The 13048-nt window shown below is 45.5% G+C and overlaps 1 protein-coding gene across 5 annotated transcripts in view; it reads left to right on the forward strand.

The window, feature by feature from the left end:
* Positions 1 to 10828: 10828 nt before the first annotated feature.
* Positions 10829 to 13048, forward strand: part of LOC118511703 (lachesin) — a 100619-nt gene continuing 98399 nt past the window's right edge. For 2 of the 5 annotated variants that reach the window (XM_036055116.1, XM_036055117.1), the window contains exon 1: positions 10829 to 11009. The gene's annotated coding sequence lies outside the window, so the exon portion shown is untranslated. Of the gene's footprint in view, positions 11010 to 11816; positions 12196 to 13048 lie in introns of all 5 variants that reach the window. The other 3 variants (XM_036055115.1, XM_036055118.1, XM_036055119.1) reach the window with 3 other exon arrangements.

Consider the following 13048-nt stretch of genomic DNA (forward strand, 5'->3'; position numbering starts at 1 on the left):
TGAACCGGTTTGCTGGGATTGTCAAATTGGAGGCAGTGAACAGTAGGCCATGGGTGATCGCTTTTGATCCTGGCAGAACAAGGATCCGGCTCTTTTTATTTAAAGTGGTTTTATGAGTTGAAGAAAAACAATGATTTTTTAGATTTGAGCTTGCATAATCAATTCCTGAATTTCTGATTATCTTCGAACAAGACGCTGAATCTGTGAAGAGCATTTCTAGTTCGTGTACTACACCTCTAAGACAAAAACTCCGTCAAAAAATACCGAATTCTTCTTACAGACTTGACGGTACCGGACGACTCATTCCGTAAAGTCTTCTTACATCGGCTTGACTAATGATTGAAGTATTGATTCCAATAGTCAACAAAATTAAATGTTGTTTTCCCTAGAATTTGGCCCACTTTAACGCATCCAGTCATCTGTCCATTCACACGCTGCCTCCAAACGATTCAAAACACATGCTTCCGTTAAAGTCCTCGCTCGCTGCTCATCATTAACACTCATGTCCACCAAAACATGAGGCTTTTTGGTTTTGTCCAATTTTTTTTTTTACTCGTGTCCCATCCCCTGGCGCTAATGCGCTACACGCGTTACAACCTGCGTCGACTTAAAGGACAGTGGATTTGTTGGTGTGGGCAGGAAGCTTTTCGCTGTGGTTAACTGCATCTTTAACCATCGTGGCCCGGAGCAACAACTGACCGGACCCGTGTTCCCGGGCATGAAATATTAATGCTCCATCATATCGAGAGATGCCTTGGATCACGTTTCACGTCCTTGAACGGCTGCCGTTCGTAAGCCTCTCGAGGTGGGTATTAGATACTCATTTCGGGGGGCTAGTTACATTTTTAATAGGAAAATAATGGCCCCGGTAATGTGCGGAGCTGAGAACACGCCGCACCATACTCACACACAAACACACACACGCTCGCTCGTGTCCTGCTTAATGTCGGTAATGTGTCAGTGAGTGCGTGCACACCGTATTGACACCATGCCAATTGGACCACAGCCGTGGGGGCAGCCCCCACAACCGAACCGAGCTTTATGGTCGACGTCATGTTGTGTCGTAAAAAATCGCTCACACGCTGCAACGTCATGCGTACGACTGAAAGGTATGCCGGCCAAGCATCCCCGGCCAGGTTCTAAGTCAGGAAAAAAGGTAGTGAGGGATATGGACAGCAGATTCTGAGGGGAAAATTATCCGAAGGCAACGTGGGAAATAGAATTACAAGTGCTGTTGCACGTGCTGCGCACTGGAGCTTAAATAAGTGCTCCCGGAACAAAGGTGCACAAAGGGCAACAGTGATGTGACAAGCGAAAATATGTTGTTAATTATCAGTTACGGGAAATAGGATGGGCACAACAATAACAAAAAAAAAAACGGAAATATACCAATCTGAACCGACGAAGCCATGCTGAAGATTCCGTACTTTTGTTTGGAAAATCGGAACCACGGCAAAGCGAAGCACAACACGTTTTGAGGTCATATACTAATGGGCACCAAGTTTTCCTGGAGGTAGCCCTCAGAAACTGAAACGATTTATGATCGGATTGATTCCATGAACAGTCTGTGTGTGTGTGCGTGTGTGTGTGTGTGTGTGTGGCTCGCGGTACGGTGCTTTTCCCGCACATTTTCCTGCCTGACAGGTCAGTATCGATGCGATACTTTTATGGCTTTCGTACTAAAGTGGAAAGAACCCGAAGGCTGCAACAGGGACATGGGACAACGGGACGGTTCAGCAATAATAGCATCTCGCGGACCGGAAATCTGTCGGGTGCGGGCCGGGATGCAAGCGTGCGAGTGAGCTTGTTTTTTTCGGGAATTTATGGCCACACGTTTGATTGCAGCCAATTCAATAATTGCTCACCATTAATGGTGGAACATGCGTCCATGTAGCCAATTTTGGAATGGCAAGCTGCGTAAGTGTTTTGTTGTCGATTTGTGCCTTTTTTTGCCTCCCCGAAGCGACCGCCATCGACAGGTGGGCTGGATGAGGGCAGCTGGCGGTAGAATATTGCGGTGCGGGATCACGAACGAAGTGAAGGAATTAAATTGGAAATAAGTGATACCGTCCATAATGATGGTGGCAGTGCCATGGAAAGTGGAAAAACGAGATATTTTGTCCCGACAGAGGTCAATTCACCGCATGCCCTGCTCCCTCTTTCGTTGGCCCCAAATGGTTGGAACTTTGATGAGCAACAGCAATCAGCACTGTTCAGTTTTAGACAAGCGGTTTCCGAAGAATAAAAGCGAAACAAAAATCGGAACCCGAACAAAAACAACCAAACACTGTAGGCCAGTCACCGAGTGAAAATAACTTCAACTAGCCGAAAGCAAAGTTTGGCCGCTTGTTGCGGCAAACGTCACTTCCGCCGACAGCGAAAATCGATTAGGCATCGTTCTCCGGCGGGAGTGAGAGACCGTAGGGGGTTCCCTACGGAACGGAGGAGGTGGCAGGATACTTTTTGGCCCCAAACGATTTGCTGTGTGTTGATGAAAATAAACAAAAATAGAAAGTTTCCACCGGTAACGGGGGGAGGCCATGGGTAAAGTTTTTGCGCCACGATTCCTTGGAGCGTTCATGCTGGTGGGACAGTTTTCGCTAACGATCGAGTCAGCTAGAAATAGGCTTCAATTTTTCTTCCCCCAAAACTCCCTGTATTGTGGTGGGCGTTTTCGGTGGAAAAGTGTCCATCGACTTGTTATTGGGAAGACTTAGGAGGCACGTGAAGGAAGAAACGAGCGAAAAGACGTGCAATAAAGTAAATGCGTGTGATTTTAGCTTTTTGCCGGGCCGATATAACGATGAGTGATGAAACTGTAAGCCACTTTAAGTGATGAAAATTCTAACTATGGTTTATGAGGCGGGTTTTGCTGAAATGGTAAGCGTAGGTGCTTTTATGGATGGGCGGACAAAAGTTTGGAAATTATTGAGCACTGTAACGAGAAGCGTTTGAATTGGAATGAGTTGTTTTGTGATTTGAAGGGATAAGCTATATCGTTCAACTTGCCTCTCTATATTTTAATTTATTAATTGTTAAATTTTTTTTTCGGGATGTCATATCCGATAGAGCTAAAGCGGAATTATTTGTAACTGCATTTCAGTTACTTTTATTCCTTCACTATCAGTTGTTAGCACTTCCTGACTTCATGCAGATTGGCCCGGTATAGGTAAACTCTTTTTTAAAAAGGTTTGTCTAACAAATTATACCATCTCAGCTAGATTATCTTAGGCATCCCTTCGATCGACACCGCATTAAAGTCACTCACAATAGTGGATCAAACTCATCGGAAGTCCTAAATGAACGTTGGAGGAAGTGGTGGGTCAAGATATTTGGAGACCCCGAGCGGAATGGCAGTTAGGTCCCCACTAATTGTGATATATAATTGGCCGCTCCTTCCGCTCCTAGGTTGATTCGTCACTGGTTGGAGGCGCCTAACACTTCGAATCTCGAATCTCACTGGATTACCAGATTCAGAGGCCAAGCGGAGACTGTATAACAACCACCTTATAAATTTTGAGGCTATCTAAATTATCGAGGCTCCTGAAACCGCAGAGCCTTCTTATGGAAGAATACGCCTGAGTCGATATGAGCAGGCCCTCCTTGAATGCTTGCGACTCAAGCGTTTGCTTAGCTTGCGTAAGCTATGGTCCATTCCTGCATACTAATTATTAAAGCAAATAGTTCACAAATCATGTGGTTCAATGCGTCTCAAACATGGACAATGAATTTTGTATTACAGGTAACGATCTGACACATGGTATTCTGCACTGTTTAAACTGATGCACCACTTCTTGGCTCGGTTGATTTATCCACAATAACGCCAGCAGCCAATAAAGGGCTTCCAAAACAAAATTGGCGAGTTTTTGGAATTTTTAATACAATAGATGATTTCGTTTTTATTATGAATCTTTTGCCATAACTGGTCCAAAATCGATTTATAACTTTGAAATTTATTATGTGTACATGTGATACGTCAGAAGGAACTCGATGGTCAGATGCGTGGATCAGTAAGACACATGATGCTTATTTGAGCTTGTCCCAGACAGTATGGCTCTTGTGTTCACGTAACCAACATTCTAATTAATTACTGATACTGATGTAATTACTACATTATCAATCTTAGTTTACGTTCCTCATCCTTGTACTTAGTTATGAATTTTCCAGAATGTAGAATGCTGTTTGGATTGCCGCGATTTCCTCAACTAAGAAACAATATCGATCGAATTATTTTTGGATCTTCTCAGTTCCTTGAAGTGCCACTTAATCACGTATAGTTTTCAACATAGAGTAATTTACGCTCAATTACCTGGAAGTATCATTTTATCGCTATAGTAACAGCAGAAGGTGTTTAAATCATCAATTAAAGTCCTGGAAACGTTTACATCTTGATCACTACATTTACAGTCGCTTTTCGGAGCCGTACTATTACTTTCAGCAAATGACCGGACAAAATAGAGCAATTGAAGGCCAAATTGACGTATAGTTTAATTTGAACTAGTAAACACGATTGCTTCTAAAACGTTGCCCCATCATCAAAACGCTGCTCCAATTGGTGCCTGGTGAAAGCTTGTCAAAACCTTTCCGTCTGATAGTCCCAGCCGGGTTTAGATTGTCAAACGAGGCCGTAAAATCAGCAAACTCGCAACCCTTCTTCACAGTCTTCCGTTCTTCCGGTTTCGGTCGAAACAGATAAACCGTACAGCGTGAGGGGGTGGCAACATTTTTATGAACCATTTCCAATCCATGCCACCTTTTTCACACATTATGTGCATTTGACGACAAAACACATGCAAGCACGATGGGTTTTATTTTATTGGAGTCTGCATTTACCGGCAGCCAGCAGCTACCCCGATCGCTGCCGTTCACCGATTTGACACCCTGCCCGTGCACTGTGCTCGTTAAATGGTGCCGTGCAATGTGTTGTGAAACTGTTTTCCAAACCATATTCCACTTACAAAAGCCATCGTCTCGGCTTATAGGCATGTGGGACCGAAAGTGCTAAAGTGAGCGATGTCGTGTCGGGTGGGAATGAGGCATAAGATCGTCCCCCATTTTCATCGTCCCATTTACGCCTGAACGTCTTGTGTTTTCCCACCAGGAAAAAGACACACACTTTTATCTTATCGGAAAGCGAAAGATAAAATTAAAATTGCCATAAAAACCCGAAGCTGATGCTGGGCGGGAAAAGCCGTGGCAAATCTCGACCGTGAATGTGGGTCTGCCAGCTGTTCCCTTTGAGTCCCATCGCATTAACGGGTGACCCACGCCGGTGACGAATTGGGTAAAGTCAAGGGCGTGAAAATAACTGGTTCATTTTCCACCATTCATCCACTCACCCGTTTGAGTGTGAGGGGTGCTTTCTTTTCTAGCTGCTCCAGCTCGTTGGCTTCATGTTGCTGTTGTGTGTATTTGTGTTTTCCCTTTTATCCAGTGGGATGCCGGGAAATCTTCTAGGCGGTGTGAAAAAGGAGCGACACCATCGTCCTTTGGATGGTGCTCCAAAGCAACCGGCCAGAACCGGGAGGAAAGTGAAAATGGCCTCGGGGTTGAGATGTGTTGTTCGTCTTTTTTATTGCTCAATCCGGTTTGGCGTGTAGAGGAAGAAAAAACCAAACCGATGCGAAGGACTGTCTCAAGCAACAAACAAACAAGGGGACCGCAGGAAGAAAAAAAAACAAGCAAAAACTGCAGAAGGAAAAGCTCATCCCAACTAGGCAACAACTAGGCGATGAAAAAGGAACACCGAAGTAAAAAAGATTGGAGGAAATAACAATAAAATAAACTGCTTCGGAGTGGGGAGGAAAGCGAGGAAGGGGGGAGGGGGTTGGAATGGAATTTGTGTACCGTCGCGGTACACGGGACAAGCGTGCGAAGGTTTTCCATCAAAGTACAGGGAGAGCCACGTGGGAATGGGATTTAACAGAGGCAGAGGAATAAAATAAAAACCGGAAGGTGTTTTTCACTCCCGCGAACCGTGGAATGATCCTGCTGGATGTCCTTTGTTCGTGGGCAAGGGGTGTTTTGTTATTTCTTCCAGCGCACGCCGGTTAACAGCCAATGAAGAACGGAAAAGCAGGTAATTTAGTTCCTTCGATTGGTGTCCAAGATGAAAGGTGTCCCGATGGCTAATGATTTCCTGATATCATGGACGATAGGGGTTGAAGAATTGGAGGCGACCCTTTGTAATTGTGACGAAGTATCGATCGACGCAGCTGATGCAGAAGTATTTTCAATTATTGATTTGAGAACGCTTGATTGGTGCAAGGACAAGGGAATGGGTTGTTTAAATTGTGACAAGCTCGAAACTCGATTGTATGAATTTTTAAGTCTGTTAAAGCTCTTTCATCCTTTAACGCTGTAGGAAAATGAGAATCCTACAAGGCATTAAAGTTCGATATCTTTAAAATTTTCCACCACTCCAAGCTTCTCTCGCCCACTCGAATGTAGCCTTTAATACACCTCGAAAACACACGCCCAGAGCATTCCAGGCTGTCTATAAAGTTTAGCACTTCGAGTACCGCCGGGAGTGTACTGTACCGCCGACGGGCCGACCGAGACTTCGCGGAAACTTTCTATTTAAAAAACATAATATTTAATTAGTTCCGTATATATTCCCATCTTCAGCCCTTCCTTTTTTTAACCTCTCCTCACTTCAACTCCGGCCAAGCGTTGAGCATTTTCTGCTTATTCGCACACAAATATACACCTACCGGGCGAACGCAAAACAAATCCTTTGCAATCGAGAATCTCCATACACATAATTCTGGGGCGGGTGCTTGCTTTACCGGGCCTGGACGGTTAGCGCTTCCCTGGGAAACATTTGCGGAATGCACCGCGCACAAGCGTGTGCCGCTTAGGCGAGCCCTTATCCTTACTGGGAAAATGGTCCGATCAAGGGACGGATCCTGCGCTCGCTGCAATGGGAGCCGTGCCTTGGCAACGGGCGAGAAAAACGAAAGGGCGGCAAATGAACATATTTTTAATGTCTTTAGTAGCAACAAGGGAACTAACCGGGGGCGGGTCCGAACGAGGTTTGAAGAAAAACAGCAATCAAGAAAGGCATCCTGACTGAATGAAGCATCCGACAAAGGACCACCCAACCAACGGGGGAATTTCCGAGGGATTCGTGCGGGAACAAGCGCAGGAAAAATAAAACCAAACACCATGCAAAAGTGTGGAGCGAAGCGATTTGGTGCCTTGTCCACTCGCATCCACCGGGAGGGGACAGGTTGGGCAGCAAAACAACAACAAGAAAAACTTTCTCAAATCGCTTCCGTCCGCTACCGACCTAATGGTCACCAGACGCTGGTGAGGTATCTGGGCTCCTGCTGCTGCTGGTTTGGGGTGTAAGTGGAGGTGTTGTAAAAAAAGCGACATACCCACACAAGCCAGCGAAGCACATCCCGGCAGCGAACGATCCGCGTCCGGTCCGGTGAAGTGGTTGGTGAAGTCCTCCATAAAAATGTCATTCATCAATTCCCATTAATGTACATAGCATTACTGCGCTCCGGCCGTCAGTGGGTCTCGTTCGCTTTTATTAAGTTTTTTTAATAGTGGATAAAGTTTTGCCTCCATCTTCTTCCACTTTTTTTTCTGTCTCCCCCTTCCAGTCATTCAAGTGGGGCGGAGCGCAGGAGCCACCAGTCTAATTCCCGCCGAGGGAAATGGATGGTTGTTGTGAGATTAAAAGTCACCCCGAGATATAGGGGCAGAACGGATGATCCTTTTTGGCGTGATGCGGATCGTGGATGGGTCCGGGACCGTGGGGTTGGTCGTGCTCTTGGGGCACTCAATGAAGTTTAAGTGAGCGAAAAGATCAAGCTAGATTTAAGGAGTTAAGGACGAGGATGAACGGCTGTAGAAAGGGAGTAAAAATAGTTAAAACATAAGCTATCGGTCAGTAAAATTTCAGGAGAAAAAGGGCACTTGAGTAGGATTAGGGCATGTTGTGTGTTTCCAATATTCTAGTTGAACAATTTATCGCAGAAGTTTATCAAAAATTCGTTAGAAAAGCCTTTAATCAACATGCAAATGTGGAAGCATGCTGCTCAAAGTATCTCCAAGTATGCTTTCCCGAAATTCCAGAGCAAATTCTACTTAAGCCTTATAAGAGCTGGGCACAAATTTAAGTCTCTTAAAGAAATCATTTTATCCTTATCAGAGTCATCAAACCAATATATCATTTTTTTCAATATTTGATACTCCCGGAAAACAAAATTTAACTTACCTATTTTTGCCAGATATCCATCTCATAAAATTCACAAGCGCATCAAGCTATCAAGCTATACGGCCACCAGCACATTAACATATACGTATTTTTAGACCCATTTTTCGATACTTATTCATGATGGAAATCTTCCCACGTGGTGAGTGTGCTTCCCTCCACTTCGGTACTTATCACGAACATTAACTCACTCATGAGCGTTAAACACCGCAAATGGTTGTCGAACCACCGAAACAATAATAACATGTGCAGGACCCTGAAGCAAGTGGGTCCAAAATTCCCCAATCCATACCGGAGGACATTGTGAGGACATTTTGCTTACGCCTGCCAATACACAAACATATATTTTTAATTCCCATTTCTCGGTGCTGAAAGTAATGCGATTATTATGAGCCATTATTTCACCTTCACTGGCACCACCCGGGGAACGATTTATTTCAAGACATTGCTGAGTGAGCACCCGCATGTGTATGTGTGTGTGCTTCCGATGAAAATGGCTTGGAAGTTAACATATTGCTCAAGGAGCTGATAAGCATGGTGAAGACGCATTCGCGAAATTTGCGACCTAAATATGAGATCGCGTTTGAGTTATTTTATGTTTATTGATGAAAGCAGATGTTACCTAAACTTGTTAGAATACTGTTCAGTCAGTTATTTATTTTAAATGGAATTTTGTTTTTAAACTACCTAAAGAAGGACTTAATCTGAGAGAATAAATCCTATTGCCTGGAGCAAAGTTTACCTACACTTTATCCGTTGATCGTTACTACAAGTTAATATGCCAACAAGAGTTGATGAAACAAACACGATAGATTTCTTAAAATAAAAACAAGAAGAAAAACTGTATAAAAGTAACAAAAAAGAGGTGAAAAACAAAACCCCTTAATCCATCCTCAAACGCTTCCAAACATCAGGCAACACCTCGGGACGCTTGCTCTCTCCTACCGTTGTGTCTCCTGCTTCATATCCCGAGGGAAAGATTTTCCACCCGGAAGTTTGCACACCAAACGAGTAAAAAAACAACACCTTCACACAGACAGGTGCACACACACGCACTCACACACAAACAGCGATGTGTGTGCTACCTAAGTTTATGGTCCCGATGAGCATTCCTTGTCCGCGGGGGCATTACAAACTCTTCAAAAGAATACGAGCCGTGCCGGTGGTCGAAAAGTGCAACGGACTTACAGCTCGCTGGCTGTAATTGTGGTTGAGTGGGCCAAATGAGAACGTACCGACAGCAGCAAAAAAAAATCCCCCCCGGAGGAAAATCGTAAAATCCTAGTCAACTGCATACACACACACACACACCGGGCAGTTGTCTGCATGAGTTCGGTGGGTGCACACGAGGAAGTGCTGCGTGCAAGAAGCAGAAGTTAAAAGAGTTTTTACGATTTATTTTCTTTGGGGAATAGCTACAACCGTACCGAAAGGCAAAAGGTTTGAGCTGGGAGTGCGAGAAGGGGAAAGGTGGAATGCTGGTGGCGTCCGTGCCATAGGTGGCATAGCGGAAGCAAATTCCTGGAGAAGTTTAGTATGTGGTTGAAGGCTGAAGCATTACTTTGTGTCGTTTTCAAAGGGGGAAAGATTTCCCTCATTGTTCCAGACAATGTTGAAGGCAACGTTCGGAGTGTTAATTTTGTTTAAGTTTGTAATTAACTGAAAATATATAATCCTTTTGCGAGCAAAAATAAATAAATGTGATAGAACAAATTTTAAAGAAAATTCTGTCAATCAAATCGGGAAAACTATGTCGAAAGATAGGAAATAATTGATTATTCGCTTTCCTTACTAAGGGATGAACCTCGCGAAAGAAAACGTGACGTCCTCTAGAATAGTGGAAACTGTGTCATTAACTCTTCCGTTGACTTTTCACCTTCGGTAGGTAACAGACACAACCACGAACTGGAACACTCAGCAAAGAGTCTCAGAAGCAATGGTTCGCTCGCAAAGCGTTACGTTGCGAATGCAAATGAAGGAAAATGAATTGAAGAAAGCACCACCACAAGCACGCAAACAATAACAACAGCGGGGATAGCAAGGGTGTTTATATGCAAGCGTTTCGACGGGCGGTACTCGGGCTTGAAAAATGAGCTCCACTCACTGTGCAGGTGGCGGTAAAATAACATTTATTGAATTGCAGGTGAAACTTTTCCATTTGGTCCAGATTTTTCACCATACGAATCCGAAGTGTGATCAAACGATCTCATCCTTGATGTGTTGTGCACTCTAATCCGTGAGCAAGCGTGATGCTGTGGCTGAGTGCAGTGAGACACCATTCACTCACGAGTGAGTGCAATGAGATGAGACAATTTGCTCACCATGGAGGCTTTGTTTGGGGACACCTGCTGAGTGACGGTTTGTTTTGATGAGTGAAGGAACTCAGTTTTTTCCCTGTGTAGGATCGCTTTCCCGGCTCGTGAAAGCGTATCGTGCCGAACCGAACCGTTCGGATTGAGCTCCGGGTTTTCCCGGAGGCTGTCGTCGGTGTTTTCTTCGGCTCACAGGGATCCGTCGGCCCTGCACAAAGCCGAATTTGCGCCGTGTCGGCTGCTGGGAAACTGTTCGGCTGGTTCGGCTTTGCATGCAGTTCGGGCGGGAGCCTTCAGTTTCGACGTGTCGCTCGTTCCGGGTGGTTGTGTTTCCGTGCGTGTCCGGTCTGTTCGCGTTCGCTACGTTTTCCACGTTCCCTTGCGTTTCGGCCGGGTGTACGGTCGATGTTTTGCGATGGCCCAAGCCAAGGGTTGCCCTAGGTAGGGGTTTAGTGCAACGAAACGCAGAGGTTAGTTTGTCCGCGCGCGAGAGGTGACCCGTCCAATGGCTCGGGCTCCCCATCACGTCACATAATTTTGTGCATATTTTCTCTTCGATTCGGTTGTCCAGTGTGCGTGTGTGTGTGCGGATGCTCGTGATGTGAGAAGAAAAATCGAAACAGACCGCGTGTGAGATAAACATAAATGCACACACACACACAAAGTAAACATACCCACACACATACAGTACCGCAACGCTCTCACACACGGCACAAAGTGACGAATGGCCTCGCATACAGCACATAAAGATGATTAATTATTCATAGTAGAGATTTGTGCGCTTCCCATCCCACCTGCGGAATCGAGGATGCTTTTTCTCGTTTTCCCCGGGGGCCATCTGTTGGCCATATCTGTTTCGGTGTGGGGAGGCGATGGAGGGTGGCGAGCAGATGGTGAAAACGGTTCAGATTGACAATGAGTAAACGCGACCGGTCGTGAGATAATGGACAGATTGCTGTCATTTGGCTTTGTCTGGATTGTTCTGGTTGGGGAGAAGCCTACCTAGATTGACATCTGATAGAGTCATCTGCAGAGTTTCGGTTACCATGGACGCTCGTGTCTTTTGCATAGCAATGAGAACATAGTGGCCGGCCTACCAGTCTATTACTGCCACTGAAGAATAGATAGTCTTACTTAATGTGCGCATTGTGAGCGTTTTTTTCCTCTGTTTTGGTATTGAACAATGGCGCTGACGACATCGGATCTAAAAGATAAAGATTAAATAGGCCGATTATCGTCACATAACTTTTTTTCCTCCCCCTCGCGGAACGAAAAAGGGTTCCGATTACTATCGATCGGTGTGCGACAAGAACAACTTAAACCACAGCGCCGCCCGCCCGCTTCGTAACGTTTCGGCTTGGATGAACGGCAACCGGAGGAAGCCCTGAAGTGATTGTGAAAGTGAATAATTAATGCAATAATGAAAACCTAATCCGATTAAAGATGTTTCAACAAAGGCGCAAAGCGAAGTGATCATCGGTCGGAGGCCGCGTGTGAAAAAGCGTTACGGCCGAAAAGCTAAGGCGCGTAAAGCGTGATGCCTAACTTTAGGCGTTTCGCGGTGCCTGGAAGCGGTTGCGAACAACGGGCACGGAAATAAACGCCGGCTCTCTTTCGCAAACCCCTCCGTGGAAACGTGATAACTGATACAGACAGGTAAGGAATATCGATAGCCATGGAACTGCTGTTGCTGCTGTTGACGATATGGCGTCAATTATCGTGATGATGGGTTCTCTGTGCAATCGAGCCCGGCCGGTCGTAAGACGGGAAAGCGATACCGTGCAAACAAGACAAGGCGCTGATGGCGATGAGGATGATGAGATGAGCTATCTGGTGTTACAATCGGTGGGATTATTAATTTGCTCGCCGGTCTTTTGACGAAGGATTGACGATCTGTTGATGTCTTGTGAAGGATGGCACGCGCTGGTGCGAACGCACGGGACATGCTATGTCTGCTATGGTGGATTAATTTGGTGGTGATGTTTCGGCGGAATTCGGGGTCTCAGTATTGGTGAATCATTTCTATAGCTTAATGTAAACTTGACCAACCTAATTGTGTAGCTCTATCAAGTGAGAAGAACGCGCCGTCTCCTCAACCACGTGTTAAAGGTGTTGACAAAAAAGAGTTAACAAACTCCACGCTCTCATCATCCATAAGTTTAGTCACCGCTGGGGGGGATGCTTTCCCAAGCAAACGGTACAACTCGCGCGGGTGCAAAAGTGACTTCTCAGTGCTGACTCAACTGCACCGGAAATTGGCCGTGATTTATGGGGTCAGTGAGCATGATTCAGTGCAGCTTGGGAGCAAAGTTATTGCACTTCACTCGAGCCGCACCGTACCGTGACGTCGTTCGTTAGTGTCGTACCGTCGTAGTGTCTGCAGTATGAAACCACCACTTCCATGACCCACGAAACCAACGGTGCAACATTTTTGGCAACATTTTCCCTGCAAAATCTCAGCTGATCGTAGCCGACCGTGCCGGGGTCGGCTGTCGGTATTGACCAGAGC

Source organism: Anopheles stephensi, chromosome 3 (genome assembly GCF_013141755.1).
Source record: "Anopheles stephensi strain Indian chromosome 3, UCI_ANSTEP_V1.0, whole genome shotgun sequence".
NCBI classification, from domain to species: Eukaryota; Metazoa; Arthropoda; class Insecta; order Diptera; family Culicidae; genus Anopheles; species Anopheles stephensi.